Source organism: Artibeus jamaicensis, unplaced genomic scaffold (assembly GCF_021234435.1).
Source record: "Artibeus jamaicensis isolate MK-2021 breed Jamaican fruit bat unplaced genomic scaffold, CSHL_Jam_final contig_781, whole genome shotgun sequence".
Classification (NCBI taxonomy): domain Eukaryota; kingdom Metazoa; phylum Chordata; class Mammalia; order Chiroptera; family Phyllostomidae; genus Artibeus; species Artibeus jamaicensis.
Genome location: NW_026521968.1, coordinates 334,172 through 359,535, shown reverse-complemented (window position 1 = coordinate 359,535; position 25,364 = coordinate 334,172). Strand labels below are relative to the sequence as shown.

Below are 25,364 nucleotides of genomic sequence, written 5' to 3'. Positions count from 1 at the left end.
TTAAAGGCAAATAAGAATAACAGAATTATTTAAAGATTAAATGACAAAAAACAATGAAAAATAAAACAGTGCTATTTCATTTCAAGTGAAATTAGTAAATGTGTGAAAACATTTATCAGTCTTTGGCTTCTCCTTGCTTACTTTCGCTGTGATTCCAGTAAAATGGAAGAAAATATTCCATTGCTTGCTATACTTCTTCAACAATTTAATCTCCCTACTCTTAATTCTAGTCAAGTGAATAGAATATTCTACTCTTTTCCAGAAAAATAAAAGTAAACCCAGTTTTCTTATAGAGAAAAGATGTTAGGAGAAAATATTTTTAAAACATATTTATAATAAATTATTTATATCAAGATACATAAAAGACTTTTATAACTTAATAATAAGAAGACAAACCCCATAATAAATCTGGCAAAATATTTGGACAAACATTTGACAAAAAATATATACGGATAGCAAATAAATAAGTGAAAAGGTGTTCAACATCACTAGCCATTAGAGAAATGTTAATTAAAATTATAATGATCTTCAACCCATTTCTTAATTGGTTTGTTTGATCTTGAGTTGTATGAATTATTTATATATTTTAGATAGTAATCCCTTGTCTGAGCTATTAAGAACCATGTGATTTCACTCACATAGGGGATATAAAACTGAAAATAACAAATGAACAAACACAAAAACAAATGAAAACTATGAACACTGAACAACATTTGGTGGTTACTAGAGGGCAGCAGCTGGGGGAGTAGAAAAGTTGAAAGGGAATCAAATACATTTTGATGGAGGAAGATTTGACTTTGGGTAGTGGGCACACAATGCAATGTAGAGATCATGTATCATAGAATTGTGTACTTGAAACCTATACATTTTTTTAGCCATTGTCACCTAAATACATTTAATTAAAAACTATGATGGGATGTCATTACACATCCACTATAACATCTACAATTAAAAACACCGAGTATACCAATTGTTGGCAAAAATGCAGAAAATTGGAACTCTCTTACATTACTGGTACAAATGTTAAAGTACACAACCACTTTGGCACTTTAAAAGTTCAATATATGTTAAGAGGATGAAAAGACAAGCTAGAGATTGGGAGAAAGTATTTACAAACTACATATCTGACAAAAGACTACTGTCTAGAATATATATGAGGTCTATCCAGAAAAAGTCTAATCATTGTTAATATAATGAGAACAGTTTGCACAACCTCAATGTAACCTAGCAGCCAAGGAAAGTAGACTGGAATGCACATGTGTGAACAATGACAACTTCACTGTACTAGGCAGTGAAGTGGGGGCAGTAGACACCACTGAGTGAACATGTGTATTATGTGGTCACCACTTTCAAAATGACTGAGCAAGTAGAGTAATGAACATGCATCACATTTTGTGTTAACCTCCATGGGAACTATTTGAATGATTCAGAAGGCCAGAACTCTACCTAACTGATGATTGGCAGCTTCATAATGACAATGCACCTGCTCATGCATGACATCTCATGCAGAGTTTTTTGGTGAAACATCAAATCACCCAGGTGACTCAGCCCCCCTACAGCCCAGATTTGTCACTCTGTGACTTCTGGCTTTTCCAAAAATGAAATCACATAAAATAACTTCTAACTTTTAAAGTGCCAAAGTGGTTGTATAATTTAATATTCCTACCAGTAGTGTATGAGTGTTTCAATTTTCTACATCTTTGCCAACATTTGGTATACTCAGTGTTTTTAATTGTAGATGTTATAGTGGGTGTGTAGTGACATCTCATCATAGTTTTTAATTAAATGTATTTGGGTGACATTGGGAGGAGATTTCAGACTGTCAGTGAGATTCAGGAAAATATGACAGGGCAGTTAATGGTGATTGGGAGAACTGTGTGATGTCCCAAGGTACCTACTCTGAAGAGGACTGAGGTGTCACTGTTCTATATACAGTGTTTCTTGTATCTTGTATTTTGTATCTTCTTCAATAAATGTCTCTCTTTGTCATATCTCATAGCTGGATACCTTCTGGACAGATCTTATATTCAAAAAACTTTCAAAACTCAAAATTAAGAAAACAAACAGTTCAATTAGAAAATAGGTAATAAAACAAATAGACATTTCACCGAAGAGGATATACAGATGGCAAATAAGTAAATGAATAGATGTTCAAAATCATTAGCTATTAGGGAAATACAAGTTAAAACCAGAGTGAAATATCACCAAATGCTTATCCTAATAGCTAAAATAAAAAATGAGGTCAATACACAAAGCTGGCCAGAATGTGGAGAAACTGGATTACTTACACATTGCTGGTGTAATGGAAAATTGTACAGCCATTCTTGGAAATAACTTGGCAATTTCTTCTGAAACTAAGCATACAACTAGCATACAACCCAGCAATTACACTCTTAGGTGCTTCTCTCTGAAAAATGAAAACTTACATTTACACAGAAACCTGAGCATAAATAGCACAAATGTTAATTACAGCTTAGTTCATAATAGACAAAAAACTGGGAAGAATCAAAAATCTCCGTTGGTGGTTGACTGGTCAAACAGACTGTGGGACACATGAACCATGGAGTGGGGCTCAGCAATGGAAAGGCTCACAACGGCGATGAATCTCAGGGGAATCATGCTGAGTGAAAACATCAATCCTGAATGTTAGACAGTGTGTGACTCCAGTTGTATAACATTCTTGAAGTAACAAAAGTATAGATATAGAGAATGGATTAATGATTGCCAGGGAGAAGGGACTTAGGACAGAGGTGGGATGGGGAAGAATGGAGGTGAGTGTGGATATAAATGGACAACACAAGGCACCATTGTAGTGATGAAACTACTTTGTATAGAATGAAGTGGTGGTGACATGAATATACACATCTTGAACTTACACAAATAAATACAAATAAAACCAGGAAAAGTTGAACCAGATCAATGGATTATATCAATGTCAATATTCTGTTTATGAAATTATACTATAGTTTTGCAAAATGACACCATTGGGGAAAACTCAGTAAGGATATTACTTCTTACAACTGCATATAAATATACTGTTTTCTTAATATTAAAAATTCCATTTAAAAATGTTAACCATACATTTACCATATGACACAGCCATTACATACTTAGGTATTCATCCCACAATAGCACAAACACAAAACTGTATACCTAAATATCTACAACTGCTTTATTTCTAGTAGCCAAAAATTGAAAACAAACCAAAAGTTTATCAACGGGTGAGTGACAAACAAAACATGGGCTATCCATATAATGGAGTATTACTTAGCAATAAAAAGGAATGACCTATTTCTATATGCAAAAACATAGATGAATTTTAAAGTAATTGTGGTGATGAAAATATCCTATAGACGGTACTGTGTCATTCCCTTTGTATAAAATTCTAGATGGTACAAACAAACCAATAGTGATGATGAATAGGTCAGTAGTTTCCTGGGAACAGGATAACAGCAGGGAGGAGTGATTGTTTCATGGATATATGTATATATAGGAATAAAAATCATGTATTATGTTAATTTTATCTTTATAAAGTTAGCAACATATCTAAATTGCCTTGAGGTTTTACCTGACACAGCAATCAACCTCACACTACCTTGTTATTTCTAGTATCCTCTTCCCTAATTTGACGGACCTCCATTTGTTTACAGTTGTTCAAGCCTCTTTTTTTCCTCTTAAATACTCACTGGATGAATTTTCTTCATGTTCCTATCAGGTTCTCCTTCTTAGGAATTTGAATTAAAAAAAAAACTGAAAATAGTAGTAAGATCCCAACAAACTCCAGGCAGGGAGAACAGAAGCTACTATCACCTGTCACAAAGAAGGAAGCTGAAGTTCCAAGCAACTCGATGATCACCTAAGCTCCTGATCCAATGCTACACCTAAAACCCTTCACCCTCTTACTCAGTTAGATGCTGGGGATAAAGGAAAATACTCTTTCCTTTGTCTCCATGCTTCAGCCTCAGCCTACAGGTCAAGGAATTATTGAAACTTCCTGCTCAGGATAATGATTCCCAATGGAGGAGGAATGGATCATCTGATAGGTGAGACTCTGAGAAATTTCCCGGGCCAAGTTTGATGAGGGAGGGGGTTGCACATGAAAGGTGGGGGATATTTATGCTCAGGCTCTCACAGTTCCCAATCCCCTATGTCCCAGGCTGGATGAGAGTAACTAGTCTCATCTGTGTTTGCTATGCCCTTACTACCCCAAATTCCAGTAGGCAGGAGTCCATGAGGCCACCGGACAAAGTCACATTCCCCTATTCTGTCTCACTAGGCAGCTCTGCCTGGGGAATGGGCAGGATAGGATATGCTTTTTTGTGTTTCTCTCCATCTCAGAGCAGGAAAGGGTATTATATACCAGAATCTGAACACTGAAACCAGTGTACAAATCCCTGATGGTACATATCTCCTTCTCTGCCACAGCCTCCCTCTTCCAGAGCCTAGTCTTGATGCCTGCACATCAGGCACTCCCTCCCATATGAGGGAGGTACAGAGAATCTTCAGCAATGTTGAGTTTATGATTCAGATGCACTCCCACAATCTCTCAGATAGGTGCAGGTGTGACAAAAACTTCTGGTTGACCATATGAACATCCATGTCCCCTGCTCTCCTTGGTAAAAGAATCTCAACTTTTTAATAATTTTTTTATTGGTTCTAGAGATAGGGTAGGAGAGGGAGAGAGGGATAGAAACAGATATGTGAGAGAGAAACATGGATCAGTTGCCTCTTGCACAGGCTCCAACTGGGACCGAACCTACAACCCAGGCATATGCCCTGACTGGGAATCGAACTTACAACCTTTTAGTTTGGGGGACAATGACCAACCAACTGAGCTACACTGGCCAGGATGAACCCCAACTTTTCATTAATATTTCCAGCTACCTTTACAGTTAGGTGTGACCAGGAGACTAAGTTCTGGCGTCTGAGATAGGGGCAGGAATGTTATCTGGAAGAAAAGCTGCTTAAAAGAGCTGCCTGATCACTTCTGGCCAAGATGGAGGTGTAGGTAGACACACCGTGCCTCCTCACACAACCGAAAGAAGGACAACAACAAATTTAAAAACAAAAAACAACCAGAACTGACAGAAAATCAAACTGCATGGAAGTGCAACAACCAAGGAGTTAAAGAAGTTAAAAAAGAAACATTGATCCAGACTGGTAGGTAGGGTGGAGATAGCAGCTGGGTGGAGAGGACTCATAGCAAGGCTGTGGCTGGCCAGCAAGGGGTGGCTGGCTGACCCGGTGAGGTTGCAGATTGTGATCTGGGCAGTCCCACATTCACATGCAGATAAACTGAGAGAAACAACTGGGGAGCAAAACAGACTATGCAACCAAGGGTTCCGGCATGGGGAAATAAAGCCTCAAACCTCTGATTGAAAACACCTGTGGGGGTGGAGGAGGCAAAAGAAACTCCCAGCCTCACAGGAGAGTTCATTGGAGAGACACACAGGGTTCTAGAATTTATACAAACCCACCCACCCAGGAATCAGCAGCAGAAGGGCCCAATTTGATTGTGGGTAGTGGGGGGAGTGACTGAAAACTGGCAGAGAGTGAAGCAAGTGGCATTGTTCCCTCTTGGACCCCTCCCCCACATGCAAAGTTACAACACAGCCACATGGCTTGCCCCACCCTAGTGAACACCTGAGGCTCTGCCCCTTCCTACATAACAGGATTGCCAAGACAAAAAAAAAATGGCCCAAACAGAAGAACAGATCAAAGCTACAGAAAAAAATACAAATTTATCAGATGCATGATTCAAAACACTGGTGATCAGGATGCTCACAGAATTGGTTGAATTAGTGGGGCAGAGACAGAAGTCTAGGATCCTGATGCCCATGATCCATTATACCAGCCCAGAACAGCCCACTTCTGGATGTTTTCATGTGCAGAAAAATAAACTCCTATCTTATGTAAGCAAGCCACTGTTATTTTGAAAGCTCCTGTTTTACATCTGACCCTGATCTTAAAGGATATAGGCAGTCTTCTCTCTCTTTGTTTCCATAGCACTTTAGTGGCTGATTGCATTCTGTTAGGATTATCTCCCTATATTGACATTTTCCCTAAGACTATGAATTTGACCAGAGTGGAGACCATATTTCAGTAGCCTACAGATGCCTGGTACTTTCCAGCTTAGCATACAGAGGTACCTGTTGAATATTTGTAAATATTTGAAAAAATAAATTTCCAACAGAATATTCAAAAGCTGTCTGGACTTGGAATGCCCTATAGTTACTCCAGGGGTAACTCTTGCTTCTCTACAGATGAATCATGTCTGGGCCTAAGGCTTTTCTTCATGGCAAACCCAACTAGCTGGGGACCAAAAATATGAGTGTAAAAAAGTAATGTTGGCTCCCCTCACCTTCACCCTCACCCTCACCCAGAACCATCCTCCTCATTGCAGATGACCAAACTGAGGCTTTGTTCAGGCCAAGTGTAATGTTACCATTCTGACCTCTTAGATAACAGAACTCCAGGAATGGAGAAAATAACAGGTCCTCATTTTACCATGATTCCTCATACATCTAACCCAACATTTATGTAAAATATCCAAACACTGTTTCAGTTTTTTTTATCTCTCAGATAGATTTCTACCTGTTATTGATCCACCATCTACCCTCTACCAGTGGTACATCCAACATTTCCACCACTTTATTTATAACTCTTTTTTTTCTGAAAAATAAAATAATTTTCAAAAAATAGTTACTGGGCACCCAATGAATACTAAACACTATGTAGGGTGCCGGGAATATGAAGATAGAAAGGAATTGCCTGATGGGTTTCTCCACTGTGTTTACACAATTTGGTAGATATTGTCATTGAAGTATCTGCCCCACAGGGCATTCAGGAGGGGCTTCACCAAGGGTGTGGTATCTGGGCAGATCCCTGAAGAACAAGCAGGAGAACAGGAGAGGGAGCTCATACCTAATGCAAATGGTCTGGGACTCATGGGGAATGAGGCAGATGGAGCCACAGTGAGGCCTACAACCAGCAGAGGTGCAATGCTCTGCATGAGAGGGGTGAATGCATAGGGATGGGAGAGGAAAGGTTTGAGAGCTATAAGGCCTTGAAAACAATGGGACTCTGCCCACTGAATGTGGGGTGATAGTTTTGACTTTGTGACAAAGTACAGGGTTGACAAATTCGACATGGAAAGCATACCTTTACTTCTATTTCTTTGATATTATCTTGCCTGAGAGAAGAGGCCATGGGTAGAGGACATGTCCTCTCCCAGCCTTGGCTCCACTCAGCACAGTCTAAGCCTCAAGCAGATGCTGGCCCTTCATTTCCATAGCCCCTCCCAACATTATGCTCACCTATATTGATCTCCACGATCCTTAATTCCTTTGTCCATACCATCCTAATTGTTCATTTCCTATAGCTCTCACTTTTAGATGAGAACACACAGTAGATGGTGTCTTCTCCATCACAAGAGCACCTCTGAGGCAGGGACATAGGTGCTTACTTCTTCACTGGAAGATAGCCCAATACACACACACACTGGTCAGCACCCTTTGAAAGCCGAAGAATGTCCCAGCTGGTTTGAACACGTACCCATGAGAAGAAGGCATGAGATTTCACAGGTAAACTGGAGCATAGGGAAGTGACCTACTAGACAGAGACAAGAGAGGGTGAGGAGAGATGGGAAAAATACATGTCCTGTGGCAACCACAGGCCTCAGGGATTGGGGGTTGGACAACAAGGGTATTTACCTGTACCAGGCCCATGCTTTAACAACCCCAGTTTCTTCACAATCTCTTCCAAAACGTCCCAGGACTGAGAGGAACTATTAGTACTACCTGGGGAAGAGTTGTGTTCTTCTTAATTCAGCAGAGAGTAGAAAGAACACATTTTCACACTCACATAAGTTGGACATTCGTAAAGATGTGGTGAGAGGTCCAGATGTATAATGTCTAAGGCTGCTTTCAGCCTTTTTTCCATCCATTTATGGAAAGTTCAAGTCAAAGGAACCTGATTAGCAACCAGTGGGGCCCTCAAAATTCATTGACTGGTTTGATTATCCAGAGTCAAGCTGAACAGAAGTGTACAGGAAGGATTGCTGGGGCTAAAACATTGTCACAACTCCAGGAAACTGTCAGAGCAACCCCTGCCAAGGATGTTGCCCAGCTGCTGTGTCCCCAAGCTCCAGTGAGAAAGGGTGAGTTAGGTGTCATTCTTTTTACCTAATGTCCCCAAAGTGGTAAGATGTATTCACAGCATCCTGGAGTGTTCAGGCTGGAGATGACTTCATCATGACAAGCCAACTCCCTTCACTTTATAGAGGAGGAAGATACAGCTCAGACAAGTGATAAGACTCAGAGCTAAGGACTATGCCTGGCTGGTAATGCTGCCATGGCCAAAGATGGGTGTCCAAACATCTAGAAAGTGTCTACCAGCCCATACTGTGGAAAGAGTCAGGGAGTAGATGCATCTGACAAATACAAGTGCCCCCAACTCTACACTGGTGTAGCCCATGGAACAGCCCTGCAGCCAATGCCAGGAAATCTCTGAGACTAATTCCCATTGCTCTGAGCTCAGATTCACAATATTGTTTGCCAATAAATCCCAATAACAGCACCTAGATATTAGAACAGAAGTTCTTAGGAGAAAATACAAATACCTAGAAGCATGTCTCCCATGATAACCTGTGTTCATTGGTACATCAGGCACTTACAAGTTTAGTAGCATCACTTTTCCCAGTGTGTCATGACCCCTGTTTCCATTTTTCTCCAAAGCTGGCACCACAGGCTCTACCTGGAGAAACCAATTAGATCTTCCTTCTCTACTACTTGATGACAATAGGCAGCAACTTGCTTCTCTCACCTGATGAAGGATAGGGGATTACAACTACTGTTGTCTAAAATTTTTTGAAGTATAAGTGGGCATTTATGTCTCATGGACACCAAAAATGAAGGTTGACCATATAAGGAGTCCGATCATGGAATCCCATTTTTTATACAGTAAATTGTTTGTCTTCAGGTGCCCCCCAACGCCCCACTCTATGCCCTGCCTTGTCCCAAGTGACCTCCCCTTCACCTCCTGTACTCAAGGTTCCAACATGTTGGCTCTGTCTCTCTTTCCTAATAAAACTCCTGTCAGGAAGAATTCCCTAAAGAATGCTTTTTGAGCAATATCTGATGATTTTACCCCTTCTCACCATTCCTTCTGCCCCTCTCACTATTCAGGCCCCCCATTTTTCCCACCTAGATACTATAACATCCCTGGTTTCATGGTCTTCACTGCTATCTATTTCATCTTCCTAAGGGTCTCTTCTTATCAGAACACTTCCTAATCCAATACCTGTAGAATAGGGTCCAGTTTTCTTCATCCATAACTCAAAAGTCTAACACAACATGGACCAAATAACTTTTGTCCAATCATATCTTTCTCCTCTCCTTCACCAGCCTTAACACATAGTTTTTCCAGTCTTTGCTTACACACCCTCAGTTATTGTCTTCATACCATCACTCTGCCTGGAATATTTCTTCCCAAGCCCCCATTTCCATTTATCTCAATCTTATGCATCTTTATCGGTTAGAATTAGTTAGAAACAATGGACACCAAAAATATTATGCTTAAAAAAAAACAGAGTTCATTTCTCCTCATACAGAAATTTAGAGACCCAAGCTCCTTCCAGCTCATTGCTCCATCATTCAAATAGTCTGAGGTGGGGGACTTCCGCCAAGATGGAGGCATAGGTGGATGTGCCGTGCCTTCTCACACAACCAAGTTTAGAGACAACTAAATATTAGCAACTGAAAACACAGTCAGAACACGGAAAATTGAACTTTTCGGAAGTCTGTTAACAACAAATTCTTCAGCCTGACCAGTAAGGGGCAAAAACAGCGGCTGGTGAAGCGGGATTGCACAGGAGGTCTCGGTCAGCCGGACTCAGGCACGGAATCCAGACGCGGGAATCCAGGCGCAGGGTTGGACCTAGTGAGCGACCGAGCGAGCGACCAAGCGAGCGACCTTGGGGGAGAAACAGCAAGGGAGCAGGGCTGTGGGTTGACTGTGGTCGCGCATTTGTGCGCAGATGGACAAGCGAGGGAGTAGGCGATTGGACGAGAACCGAGTGGGTCCCCACAGCAAGCAGCAGGGAGGGCGCCGCCATTTCCCTGCTCTGACCCCACCTCCACGTACAGCGTCATAACCCAGCGACTCTGAGTGGCCGGGCCCAGGGGAACCACCTAAGACGCTAATCCTCACCCAGCTGTGAGAAACAGCAGAGGGGGTCGCCCTTTCCCCGCTCTGACCACGCCCCCACATATAGCGTCACAACCCAGCGACCTGGGAGTCCAGGGCACCGCTTCTCACACTTAAAGGGCCAGAACAGACCAAAAATGTCGCAAGATCTCAAAGCCCCAGAGCCCATAGATCTAAGCGATGAAGAAATAGCAAAACTCTCAGACGCACAGTTTAAAACACTGGTCATCAGGATCCTCACAGAACTGGTTGATTATACCGACAAATTAGACAAATATATGAAGGCGAAACTAATTGAAATGAATGGAATTGCACAGGACACCAATAGCAATGAAAAGGAAACTGGGACTCAAATCAATGGAGTGGACCAGAAGAAAGCAAATAATGGCCAAACAGAAAAGAGTCAAGAAGCAAGAATTCAAAGAAATGAGGAGAGTCTTAGGAACCTCCAGGACATCTTTAAATGCTCCAACATCCGAATTATAGGGGTACCAGAAGGGAGAAAGGCACAGCCACCAGTGGAAAACTTATTTGAACAAATAATAAAGGAGAATTTCCCCAATCAGGCAAAGGAAATAGACTTCCAAGAAATCCAGGAAGCTCAGAGAGTCCCAAAGAAGTTGGACCCAAGAAGGAACACACCAAGGCACATCATAAGTACATTAGCCAAAATTAAAATGAAGGAGAGAATCCTAGAAGCAGCAAGAGCTAAGGGGACAGTCACCTACAAAGGAATTCCCATCAGACTGTCACCTGATTTCTCAAAAGAGACCTTACAGGCAAGAAGGGGCTGGAAAGAGGTATTCCAAGTCATGAAATTCAAAGACCTACAACCAAGATTGCTCTATCCAGCAAAACTTTCATTTAGAATGGAAGGACAGATAAAGTGCTTCTCACATAAGATCAAATTCAAGGAGTTCATCATCACCAAGCCCTTATTATATGAAATGTTAAAGGGACTTATCTAAGAAAAAGAAGTTAAAGAAACATGAACAGTGAAAGGACAACGAACTCACAGTTATTAACAACCACACCTAAAACTAAAGCAAACTAAAAGGACAGCTAGATCAGGAGTGGAAACATAGAAATGAAGATCTCAAGGAGGGTTAGCAACAGGGGAGTGAGAGGAGGAGAAGGGGGGAGTAGGTACAGAAAATAAGTAGCATAGACAGTAGATAGAAAATAGATGGGGGGGCAAGAATAGCATGGGAAATATAGAATCTAAAGGAATTGAGACACATGGTCATAAACTAAAGGGGGGGTAATGGTGGGGATGGGGGGTAGGGTGGAGGGGAATGAAGGGGGGAATAGAACAACTGTAACAGCATAATCAATAAAAAAATTTAAAAAAAAAGAAAGTATCCAACCATGTGATATGAAAAAAAAAAATAGTCTGAGGTGGACCATCATATTGATACCCAGTCAATCACACAGTAAAGGAGGAAGAAAAAGACAGGAAAGTATGTACAACAGGTGTCTTTTAGGAATTAATCCTGGAAACTCACCTAGCAGTATGGCTTACTTCTCTTTGAACTTAACCATATTCAGCTTTATGGGAAGCTGGGAAATGTCTTTATTGTGGGTGACCATATTCCTTATTAAAAATGGGGAGCTCAGGTATTATAGAAAGTGGGGAGAACTGATGTTGGAGGACAAAAATCAGAGTCACCTATGCCACTGATCAGAACTACCTGTTCTACCCAACTCCTACCTCTTCCACCCAACTCCTACCTCTTCCACAAACCATCTCTCCATCTCCCATAGTAGTTCATCTCCCCTTCTCTCCTAATGCACAGCATTTCCTGCCCTCTTATGGCCACTTGTGTTCTTTTATTATAACCCCTGTTAAACTTGGCCACCCCTAGGGCAGTAGTTTGTATTGAATGTATTTAAATCTTTCCCATCCTCAGCACCAGTAGGCACAGTTGCCTGGCTCTTGGCTAACCCCCTCATCCTGACCCACTGTTGGTGAGCATTCCTAATAGCACAGCTCCAATTTTACTTTCTGATTCTCTCTTTTCCTTGGAAGAAGATATGTGCACATACTGTACTGGGGATGGATTTGAGTAACACCCACACAATTGCTCCTTCTTTACAGTGATTGGAAAGAGCCTTATCCTGTCTGGCTCCTCATGACTTAGGATGCACCATTATCCTTCAGCCTCTCATGGAAATACACTTGCCAAGGTCCACCCCATTTGGATTCTATCTCAGACACATAAGCAGTTATATAATCATAAGCTATTACATAAATAATCACAAACTGTTATATAAACAATACCCAAAGCCTTTAGTTCTGTGTAAATACACAGTGTTATAAACATTTGATGGGTGGCTGATTATTATTTACTGACTCTCTGGATCATTTAGTCAAAGTTAAGTGCAGACCAGTTTTTGAAATGCAAAGGGATAACCACAGGATCACAATTGAACATACATTTAATGACAGTGGAGGGAACCAATTACAAATAAATGGAAACCTTGTCACATGAGGGGGTGTGAGGGCTCCTTGTACTGTGCAGTCAAAGAGATCTGTTCTGTCCTTAAACAAAAGTGATTTCCAGGTGGTATTAAGTTCTTCTTGGGTAGTATTTCTTGGCCACACAACAACTTGAGGATAGAATATTTACTTTACAGACAAGAAAATTGAGGCTCAGCAAACATAACTGATTTTTCCTGAGGTGATAGATTTTAGATTTGAACTCAAATCTGACTGCAGAGCCAGTGGGATCTCCACTACTACATGACTTTTCAAATGTTTGATGAACTCTCATGCTGAACAAGAAAGAGCCTTCTGGAAATCATTGACATGGGCTGAGCAGGGCCTATGGGCAACCATACAGAGAGGCCAGCAGGGCTGGGCAGCACACAAGGGCCCAGGAGGGAAGTGGCACAGCTTGCTGAGTGGTAAACTTCCTATCAGGGGCAAGTCTGAGCAAAAGTCCAGAGACCAGATGTCAAGAGGCTGCAGAGAGGTTGCATCTGGTTGCAGGTTAGACAACATGATCTTTAAGTTTCTACTAACACCAAGACAGCAACTAGAATGTGGGTTCTTCCACAGGGATTGTGAAGACTGTGGGCAGGAGATTGGGTTTGAAAGATCAGAAGAAGGTTGCATAAAAATGTGAATGTACTTAATGCTGCTGAACTGCATGTTAAAAATGGTTAAAATGTTAAATTTTACATTGTGTATATTTTTTTAATTTTCCAGAAGTCAGTAGAAAAAACAAAATGGCAGACCTACATCTAGATCAAACAATGTACATTTAATTTCACCCTAGACTTTTAGCAAAAGATGCTTCTCTACTACAAGACAGGACATGTCTTGGAATCTGAATAAAGAAAAGATAACATGAAATCAGCCACTGGCATTTTGTGCCCAACCACTGTGCTCATAGAAGCAACTGTGTGATGTCAAGCCACTCTGAGTCCACTTCCTTTGTGGGTCAAAGGATAAGCCAACAGAGCTGTGGGAGCAATCTCATGAGGTTTTGCTGTGTTGATTAGAAACAGCAGCTGGCCTCACTGAGCACTTTCTACCTGCACGGTGCCTGAGTCTCCTTACTCTGATGTACTAGGCTCAGGGTTAGAAAGGGCCCAGGAGGCAGGAAGGGTGGGGAAGGGTGGGGCAGAGCAGACTTGGGGGGAAACTTACACCTGATGATTGGTGGGCAGAGCCTCCCTGCCTTTCTGGATGATCTCCCATAAACAGTACATCTAGCGCTCTGTGGGTGGTGGCCAGAGATTGATAACAGAGAAATCTCTTAAGAGAATGTGTTTTCCTGTTTAAAGTCAAGTTTGCTTTTTGGCTAGAACTCCTTAAAATAATTAGATAAACTGGGACTTTGCTTTCATAAATCTTGGACTCTTTCTTACTTACCAAAGATGCATTTTTGAAGAGTGACATCGTCCCAAGAAACCAAACGAGCAGAACTACAGGAACAGACAGCACTTGCCTTAACCCAGAAAGGGCTCTGTGGCTTGTGTTTTCCCCACTACCAACTCATTCCTGCCCAGCCCCTACTCTTCTACCCCTTGGGTATGGTCAGAGGCTTTTTCCTGGCCTCCCTGCCCAAGACCCAGATCTAGACATTCAACTTGCAGAAAAGTCTTCCTGAAACCCTGTTCCCATCATTCCATGCCCTTGCTTATGAACTCAGCAAGTTCATAAAATCTGAGCACTGGGTGTGAATCTGAGCCCCCAGTTTGGCCACATCATGGTCCTCAGAGCTTACTTTACCCCCTTCCTCATTCCTGTCTACCTGGTACCATCCCCCATTAGCTCCAGCTAAGCCCTTCTGCTTAACAACTTGCCCTGTCTTGCCTCTGTGCTTTTTCATGAGTCATCCTCCCATCATAAAACCTCCTCCCCCTTCATCAATTCAGGGCTATTACCTCCTGCAGGACCCAACTTACCACTTTTAGGAAGCATTCCAAAATGGCTATTTGAGTATTGCTTCATTGTGCCCAGTGTCCTCTGGTTCAGAGACTTTCAGTTTAGACACCTTCAGAGGGTAAACTTTCTGATTTTTTTTTCTCAGCCTGTGGGCAAGGTAGTCACCTACTGTGAAGAGCAGAAGAAGAAAGAGGGAAGGGGGCCTCTAACTTCCTCCTGAACAGCTTTCAAGGATACTCTCTTTTGGACCTTCCCTTCTAGAGGCACACGGTGCTTCCATTCCTGAATATTTGGAGGCTTGTGTGGTAGAAACAATACTGCTTTTCATCTTTCCTCACTCAGGGTCAGCAATAAGTTTCCTGCATCTGCTACAGCTATCATTTGTCTATAATCTTTACACCTTCCAAAATGTTGCTGCAACATAGTCCTGCCTCATTTTCTGTATCTTTACGGTCTTCTGCCTTTCCCCCCCCCCAACCCTTCTATTGTAATGTTGATGGAGTTTCATGAACATATATCCAAACTGTCTTCCTTAACTGAAAGTCCAAAGTGGTCATGTGTCCTTGTTGCTAAGTTCTTTCTGCCTGTACTACATCTGGCTTTCCAGCTGCATCCCCCTGGCACTGTGGCTGCCACTGGAATGCACTTCTCTAGACAGGAACACATGAAGATGGTTTTAAACTGATGACCTGAATAGCCTTTGTTGATTTGGGGTTGTGAAGTTAGTCACATGTGAGCTGTCCCTTGTCTTGTGAATCACTGAGTTGCCTCCAGCATCTAATTCCAGATGGTTATGCTGGCTGAAGCCTTGTGGAGGGCTCAGTGCACCTTCACCATCTGCCAACTGGCAAGTAAAGGAGTCAGTGGGGCACATGCTCTGTCATGTCATGGGTTTTCCATTGAGTCTGGAGGCTCCTATTGGGAGATGGAAACACAGTATTGATAAGGCAAATGCAGCCCTTAGCCTGCATGTTCTGATTTCCCCAGAGGGGAACAGATTCCTCAGGTGATAGCAGACACAGTAAAAAGCCCCTCAGATCCCTGGGCCTATCCTGATTACACCATGGTATGGAACTACTTCTGAACAACAGAGACCTGCCAAGCTCTGCTTCTGTCCTGCTTCTGTCCATCTCATATACTCACATGCTACATAACACTCTCACCAGCAGGCATCCCAGAGAGATAAAGGGGAACCTACCCAAGATAATAGGTTATTCCTTTCTTCCTACCTGTATTGTTGCATTATGTATATTGGAGGAAAGTTTGGGCCTTAGTTCAAGTAATCAAAGCTTCTGATGCCAATTTTAATGAGGCCTATCAGAGAGAGGGCAGCACCTTCGAATACAGGCCTGTGAGCATCTTAGAAGCATAACCAGGGTGATTGGTCTCACACAGGAATAATTCACAACCTGCTCACATAGCTGATGAACATATTTTGGTTTCTTTTACGCAAACACTGTGTTAGGCCTTGGCAGAACAAGGAAAGCAGAAGACATGGTTCTGTTGTAAAAGAACCTAGAGTCTGTGGAAGATGCAGCAAGTAAATAGGTGCCCTCCATGTGTGCATGTTGTGCCAGGGGTGTAGAGAGCAGGGTGTGATCTCCAACTGGGAATCAAAGATGTCTTCTGTGAAAGGTGGCAGCTAATGGGAATGATGAGGATTCAGTCTATCTAGCACAAAGGCAGGAAGAGGTGCAAACTGAGGGCAGAACTCTACCAACATTCTATGTGGACACCTACAGGGTTATGGTGGAACAGTGGGAACAGTGGGAACAAGCCCCTGTACTGGGGCTTGTACAAGCTTGGGGTCTGGGCTATGGCTGGAAGGCCAGCCCTCAGCAGTGGTCCTGGAGGAAGACTGGTGGCTTCTAGAGTAGTGGGGTGGGGGGCTTGACTCCTGAGGTCTTTGAGAGGTAGACTCTCTGGAATTTGGAGAAGGATTCATTCAGGGGTGTGAGGTTTAAGGAAGAGTATGTTTCTGGGTTAGTCATCTGTATAGTGACATTTACTAAGGCAAGAAACCCTGGTGGCAGTTCAGCAAGATTTGCTGTTTCTCTCTTACTGGGAGGGGTGGGGAGAGAAAGAAAAAAGCAACAATGAGGACTGAAGATGCCCCTTCTCAGAAACTTCACCAATCTGAGATGGGGGGGCACCAGGTATACCTGGAGCTCATCAGCCCTTTCTTGGACTTTGAGTGCAATGAGAAAACAAACAAACAAACAAAAAAATCTCCTTGGGCTGACTTCTGTAGCATCTTCAAACTAACCCCAGCTCTGCTAGGTGACTTCAGCTGTCACTCTCTGGCCCCTTCCTCACTGCTCTGAACTTACACACAGATATATTCCAGGCACCATAGCGGCCTGCAACCCACCTGCCCCCTTCACTTTTGATATGTAACTGTGTACTATCTCTTTCATCTGGAGCTCAGCCTCCAGACCACCCTCTTCTGAACCTGAGGACCAAATTCAAACCCCATCAGATCCCCACTCCTCCTAAGATTCCTTTCCAGCTGGAGGCAGAGCCATTGACTCTATTCCTCTGTTCATCACGCAGATGAAACTCTCAAGTAAGCAAAAAGACATCCTCATCCTCCTGCCTGACACAGAGGAGCACCTGGCAATCTTGGCCCTTGAATTCCAGATTTACTTACAAGTGGGAGTGTCTTCTACAAAGTACAGAGCTCGATTTAGCACTGAGAAGGACAAAGGGCTGGATCAGACACAGCCTCTGTATCCAGGAGTGGAAACGGGCACTCACCTACCCTACTGCAATCTCAGGTGGGCTGTGATTGGTGCTGCTGTGGGCTGAATTGTGTCTCCCAAAATTCATATGTTGAAGTCTTAACCCTTAGTACCTCAGAATTTGACTGTTTGGAGACAGGGTCTTTCAAGAGGTAATGAAGTTTAATGACATCATCGGTATGGGCTCCAATCCAAACTGACTGGTGTCCTTATAGGAAGAGATCAGGACACACACACACACACACACACACACACACACACATGAAAGGCCACATGATGACAGAAGGATAAGACAGTGGTCTGCAAGCCAAAGAGAGAGGCCTCATGAAAAACCAACACTGCTGACACCTTGATCTTGGGCTTCCAACCTCCAGAACTGTGAGACTATGAATTTCTGTTAAGACTCCCCCCTCCTGACCCCCAGTCTGTGGAACCTGGTTATGGCCACTAAGCCTGCTCATACAAGTGCTATGATAGAGAATAAAATGTTGTACAGGGATGTCAATGAGGAAAGAGTCACCAGTCCTGATGAGGCAGGAGTCAGCATCAGGTGGCTTGTGTAGGTTCCAGGGTAGACTGCCTAATAACCACTGCCATTCTCTGAGTGACATTTCCCACAGGGATGAGTACTAGAGGGTAGAATAAGGTAAGACAGAAACAGCACAAGTCACAGTATAAGCCCACAGTGAATGGTAGCCAACACTTCACTAGCTATTATGGAGGAATCCTGTATCCTATCAGCTGATGTTGGGTAGCACAAAGTGGTATAAACACAGAGGGGCTACAGCTGGGTGAAAGGGCCTTGCTAGCTGAGGGGACCTTGGGGAGCCCAGGCTGGGAGTTGGGCTGGACTGACTTGGGCAAAGGAGAATTACATGGAAAAATGGGGGATGTGAGCCTGGGCAGGGGAATCCACAGGGGCAAGAGTAGTGGAAACACTAGAATACCAGATTTTGTCCCCAAGAAAGAGAAAACTGTCTGAGGCTTGTAAGGCAAGGAAGTGACAAGCAAGAAAGGGAATGCTGGCCAGCTGCAGAGGGAAACAGAACAGAGGGACCAGTTGTGGGCTTCCGAGATGCAGAAGAGAGGTCTGTGAGTAATTTTGGCTCTTCTATTTGCTGGGCTTAAATATTTATTTCAGTGTTTACAGGCATAAACAATGCAAGAGCCCAGATGCAGCCACCCCCTCCATTTCTTAAAAGATTTTTGTAGAAGAATTCCTGGAAGAGGCAGTTAATGCCTTTGCTTACTTGCCCTGGGATGCATTTCTGAGAGTAGGGTGCTGCATTTGTGGTGACTAAAAGGAGGGTTTCTCAGGCTCAGGGCACCTCTTGGGCAGGGCTGTGATGAAACCTTCTCAGGTTTCCAAAGAGAGAAGAGTCCTCAGGGAATTCAGCTGGGAGATGTCTAATGAATAATGAAAAAACCTGCACACAATACCCTGTGCATTTACCAATACTCTGCTATTTAACTTTTGATCAGAACAGGGTGTCTGTGAACCCTACCTTTCTGCAGCAGCAGAGGCTGGCTGTGCCAAACCATCATTTCTTTCTCAATTACCCACATTATTTGGGTAGCAGAGAAGTTGAAAGGTGATTTGGACATTATCTAGTTCAACTCTTCTATTTCACAGATGAGGAACTGAGGCCCACAGGAGGGATGTGCTCAAAGCCTTCAGGTTGGTTAGTGCAACAGATAGCATTGCAGAAAGGTGTCATGACTCGAGTCCAGGGTGCCACAGTGTCCAGCATCCACTGGAGAAGAGCTGCACAGCAGAAACACAATGCAAACCACAGAGGTAGCTTTCAAATAGCCGCATTAAAAAAGTAAAATGAAATGGGTGAAATTAACCATAATAATATGTTTCATCCAGTAGGCAAAATATACAGACTCCCTCTGGACACACTTTTCATTCCAGGAGATCAAAGTATGCTATTCATGTGCTTGGGTGAGGAGAGGATGAGGACAAAAAGTAGGGGTCAGACACTGAGTAACAGTCTTTCCTAGAAGAACACCCAGTGTGCAAGCCCAGTAAACCATACATTTTGCACAAAATCTGCACTTTTCTCCAGGAGCATTAAGCATATAGAGAAAAATGCCCATAATGAAAGAGTAGGCCGTGATAGACATTGTCCCAGCCTCCAACACACAGAGGACTTTTTATTCAAACATCCATTTCTATGGTGCTTTTAGCTGACAAAGGATGCCTGTAGGGTGCTGGCATTCCAGCTATCTCCTGAGGTGGCTGGAAGTGGGTGGCAGTGCCAACTCCTGGGAGAAATGCTGGGACAGAAGTGCCTAGGGACAGAAAGGGGCTTCCCTCATGCTAGAGCCCCTGTGAGGTCAGACCAGGTGATTAACATGGAAGCCCAAGCCCCTTGGGTGCAGGAAACTATATCAACTTCCAAGTCCTACCCAGAACTGTATGAAGGTGCAGAGTTTCACTCCTATCTAACAATCTGGAATTCCACTGCTGTTCCTTTAAAAGCTATCACTACCTAGCTTTGCCTCCACCTCGTCCCAAGTTGTCAACATACATATCTGGGCCAAGTTCTTATTCTCTGGTCTTCTATACAAGTTCTGATATTGGGGCCACTGAACAGGTATACCAACTGAGGCTGCTAATAAGCAGCAGGTTCCCAAAGTAACAAAATCCTAAAAGCAAACCTGGTATATTCCCTGCTACTAGCTGACCCAACGCATGGCTTACCTGAGTGCTGATCACAGCAGATGCTCAAATCAGTGGGATTGACAAGCTCCTAGGACAACAAGCAGTCACAGAGTTTGATTGCACACAACTTGCTTCTAAATCTACACTGTCCGACACATCTAGCCATTGAGCTCCTAAAATGTGGTTAATTCAAATTGAGATGCACTACACATGCAAAATATGCACCAGGTATCAGAGACTTAGTATGAGAAAAAGAATTTAAAATAACTCATTGAACATGTTTACACTGATTTCATGTTAAATGATAATATTATACATATATTGGACTAAACACAATATGTTATTACAATTAATTTCAAGCATGTCTTTTGACTTTCATTGTGACTACTTTAAAATTGAAAATGGCATGCATGGCTCCCATTTTATTCCTAATGGCAGCACTGTTCTAGTGAAGCATTTTATTTGCAAGGCCACTTCAGTTGGGCTTTGACTAGCATGGTGGTGACTGATGGCATAAGCATGGTGGTTGTTGAGCAGGACAAGGATGTGACATGACAGCATTGGCTGAGGTGCCCTGCCCTTTGCCCCATTCACCACTCTGGAGGCCACAGCTTATTTAAACTTGCAGTGAGGAACCATCAGGTGGGCCCAGGTGCCTCTGGTGCTCCACTTCTGGGGTCAGTGGGAAACCTGGAGCAGGACATCACCAGAGGGGAACTCAGCTATGCAATTTCTTGTCATCCTTTAGAAATAGACCATGAAATCTAGAGCTGAACTTTGGAGTCTGTCAACATGAGGTATCTTTGTAATGATGGAACTGACCTGTGCCTTGATTTTCATGGTAGAATGATGAGTCTACATAAGTAATAAGATTACACACATAAACACACACACACACCCCTGTATAATTTCATACAACTGCTTGCGAATCTACAACTATCTCAAAGTAAAAACGTTTGGTAACAACAACCAGGGCCATATGTGTATGCCAATGGTCACAGCAGCATTACTTGAAAGAGTCAGAATATGGGAGAAATACAAGTGTGTGTGGATAGATGGATGGATAAACACAATATGGAATATACATACAGTAGAATATTACTCAGCCATAAAATGGAGGGGAAATCTGACACATGCTACCCCATAGATGAACCTGAAAGACTTTATACCAAGTGAAATAAACTGGTCATAAATGGACAAATATCATTTGACTTCACTTACATGAGGTACCTAGGGTCATCGGATTCATAGAGACAGAAGGTAGCATGGTGGTTACCAGTGGATGGGGAGAATGAGTTCTGTAATGGGTCCCAATTTGCACTTTTGCAAGATGAAAAGAGTTCTGCAGCTGGGTGGTGGTGATGGTTGCACAATAATGCAGTGGTGCTTAATGCCACTGAACTGTCCACAATGGCTAAGATGGTAAATTTTATATTGTGTATTTTATTACAATTTTAGAGCATTTAAAAATTAGGGCATTTTTATCTAAAGATCAAGTTCTTTCTTTCCAGTTTGCCCTGTTCAAGGAGGTAGAACCAACAAGCTGTTGAACATATTAATAGGAACTGGACTCCCAGCTTCTTGGTGGTTAACCTGTAGAAGAAGAAGCAGAGCATGCCTTTTGCAAACATGCTGGGTGTTGGTAAAGGTGTGGGCCAGGGAAGCCCAGATCTCACCTCAAGCACATCATACACCCAGGCAGACCTCTCATGCCACCCAAAGGTGGAACTAAACCTCTTAGTAAAGTATTTGCCTTGATCAAAAATATTAGTAGCTGTGGAGGTCCAGGGAGGTGAAAATCTAGATGGGAATGTTAATTCCTAGAGCACAAAGGGGTCAGGGAAGGGAAAGATTAATCCCAGTATGAGTAAATCAAATCTACTTTGAAATGTGATACAGGACTGGCATTTGAGGGTATATTTCTTAATACAACTCACTAAAGTTACAAGATGTTTCCTGTACTAATGCAGATTGATGGTATGGGTCACACCAACTGTACAGCTTAAGCAGCCCTGTCTGCATTTCCTACTTGACAGAAAAGGTGTGAAATAACCCACTGAGCAGGCAGGGCAGAGGGCCTCTCTGTACCACAAGAAATCAGTTGCCCAAAAGAGAGGACCTCAGTGGACTGTGAGTGACTCTGAGAGTGGGGTGGGGGTGGGGAGGAAAAAGCTGCCAGCCTGCAGGTGCCTCCTTTCTCCAATCACAGATCACAAGGGACCAGTTTGGATTGCAGGGCATTACAGAAGATTATTATGTCTTACCCTTTAAATTCACATGGGCTCATCCCAAGCCCCCAAACTGCCTGGAATGTTTAAGAACACCAGATATCTCAGCCACAATTTTCAGCCTTCAGGGCATTTATGAAGACGTTCATTGTCTATACCACCCCGCTCTTAACCTCTACCATGGCCATCACACAGAATCCATGTCAAACAGCAGCCTCAGAGGTCTGCCTCTGACCTCAATGAAGGCATGTGACATATATATGATTATGCTCTGTTCATAGTGTTTCCTCAACCACTGCTTCCTGAGCGAAGACATTCAATTTGAAAAACAGTATTGTGTTCCCTCTGGGTCATCTAAGTCAAGGGAAATTATTGTGTGGTGATACATAAATCCCAGAAAGTTTCATTTGAAAAGTTTCCTAAAGTGTAGGTGTATACATAAAATAAGCCTGAAGTCTTCACTGGAACCCCCTCAGGAGGCCCTCCAGACTCACAGATGCCCTTATTAGCAACCTCAGGCAGTTTCCTGTGGGACATGAAACTTGTCAACTCAAAAATGAGTCTACAAGCCAGAGTTACCAGAGAACTGAGTTACTGGAGAACTCAGTTACTGAGAACAGAGAACTCTAAGAACAGAGTTACTGGAGAACATCATGTTTCAACTCAGTTAAGGACAACTCTCTCATGATCCAAATCCCTCAAATAAAGTCACTACAATGTGTCCCAAATGAGCTAGCTCTTCTCTTTGAGAAATTTTTCTTTGATGTTTTACTCACCCCATTAATAATCATCTTTTTTGTTTGGTTATTTGTTTGTTTGTTTAATATGCCTGAAAAGAATGCATATGCAAAGAACTGAGACATAGAGAGCATTGGCTCAACACTAATGAATCTATGAGAATTAGGATTTGGGGAAGGTGGAGATTGCCTAAACATTTTGAAAAATTGAAAACTACAACCAAAATAAGCTAATAAAATCCCTATTAACACTTATGCAGAGTCTTCATAAGACTCTGTCCATGATTTTTTTTTAAACTAGAGAGCCTCAGTTGGCTGCTCTAGGGTTCCTCATGCAAAACGGAAATTAGGAGACTCCCCTGCTTGATCCTCATGTTGTTAAATGTTTTCTCCACCCCACCCCACCCCTACCTTCTTCATGAAGCCAGTCTCCATCTTCATAACTTGAAAGTGTATGTGCATCATTCCACAGATGTCTGTCTTCTAGCACCACACCTCATATATACCAGGTCTTCAGCTGTGGTCTAGAACACCATATCATGCACTATTAAGCTGTACATCTGTGCTAATCATATAAGACCATGACTGACAAGGACAAAATATTGTTTTTTTTTAATTATGTACTCAACCCATTTGGTATTTTTCAAGAGGTGCAATACTTTTCTTCATTTATCAGTGAAAGAAGTTAGAAATTAACTTCAAAAAATCAGCAAATGGCTAACAAATGTTTAAGTCAGTGGCATTTATAATGCCCCCTAGAGAAGAGTGGGGGCAAGACAGTTCCACCCATTTTCATGAGTTTCATCAAACCCTGAACCTACTCAAGGGTGGAGAGAAAAATGCAACCTTCAAAAAGGGGTGTGTCATTAAATGAGGCATTTACTATCTTAAGAGCACCAGACAGGGAACATGCTTTCTAAACTAGGTCTAGAAAGCTGAATGTGGAATCACGCCAAGCTCCTCCCCTAAAGGGCTGTTCAATGGTTAATGAATTGTTCAGCAATGACTAGAGAAAAACAAACACCATACACACTCTTCTGCCAAAAAAAAAAAAAAAGAAAAAACAAAAACTAGATGTCCCAGATCATTCCCGAGTGGAACTTGGGAGCAGCTTCAACCACCCAAATCGGTCTGTTGCAGAGTCATCGCAAGCATGTCTGGCTTTTGAACAAACAAAAAAAACCCATTTTTTGAAACAATAGATGAAAAGCTAGTACTGATCACTTTTCTGACAATACACAGTTATTCAAAATTAACTAGCATTGAGAGGGGGATAGGGACTCTACTTATGGTCCTTGTTTCATATGAGTGCTATCGGTAGGTGCAGGGCATTTGTCATTATTGCAAAAACAAATTTTAATTTTTAATCTTAAGTTTGATTTCAATACTGTTTTTAGTATGATGCTAACACCAGCTGTGCAGAAAGGGTTCTGGAGTGATGCTCAAGCAGCACAAACCTACAGCCCTTCTGCAGTCTGGGGGCTCCAGGGCAGCCAATACTGCTTCATCAAACACATTCTCTAGGCCTTGCTGTGTGAGTATAGAACACTCCACATACTTGGCAGCCTTCCAGTCATGGGCCAGCTTTTCAGCAGTCTCTGGAGTGATAGGTTTCTGGGTTTTGTTGGCAAGTTTCTCAAGAGCTGAGGGGTCAGCTCTGAGATCAATTTGGGTCCCAACAGGCCAGAAAGGAACCTTTGGACAGTGCTGAGTTATCTCAGGCACTGAATTGTCTTTCACATTTTCATATGAGGATGGAGAGACCACTGAAAAACAGACTAGAAATATATCTGTTTGTGGATAACTCAATGGTCATAGTCTGCCATAACCCTCTTTCCCTAGAGTATCAAAAAGTCCGGGAGTACATGGCTCTCCAGCAATCATAACTGTGACTGCATCATTGTCAAACACAGTCAGTACACACTCAGAAATTTGTTCATGTGTAGGATATCAAGAGACATGTTTTACCAATGGCACTATCACCCACAACAATGCACTTAATTGTCTGCATTGCTGAAACAGTTTTCTATTCACTTTAGATATCTTGAATCTGATGATTACCCTAGCTTCTCTGGCATGGGCAGTGCTGAATAATTATTTCATGGGCACCTATATGTCAGTGTGGCGATGCCACTGACTCTAACTCCTTCTCCTCATGAAGACAATTATTTTCCTAGGACTCTTCCACAGTCATCAAAATATTCATTGAAAATGATGCTACAAATAGTGTATTGAGGTGGAAAGGATTCCAAAATAGTATGCATTTAATGCCATTTTTGTAAATACATAGTATTGCTTAATCTCACTTGTGTAAATGTGTTTTTATAGATAGATAAATACAGGGACAGACAGATATTCATGTGTGTATTTGAATACAACAAATTT

The 25,364-nt window shown here is 42.5% G+C and overlaps 1 pseudogene; it reads right to left on the bottom strand.

The window, feature by feature from the left end:
• Positions 1–24,383: 24,383 nt before the first annotated feature.
• LOC119056311 (cell division control protein 42 homolog) lies at positions 24,384–24,990 on the bottom strand (annotated as a pseudogene).
• Between the last annotated feature and the right edge of the window lie 374 nt (positions 24,991–25,364).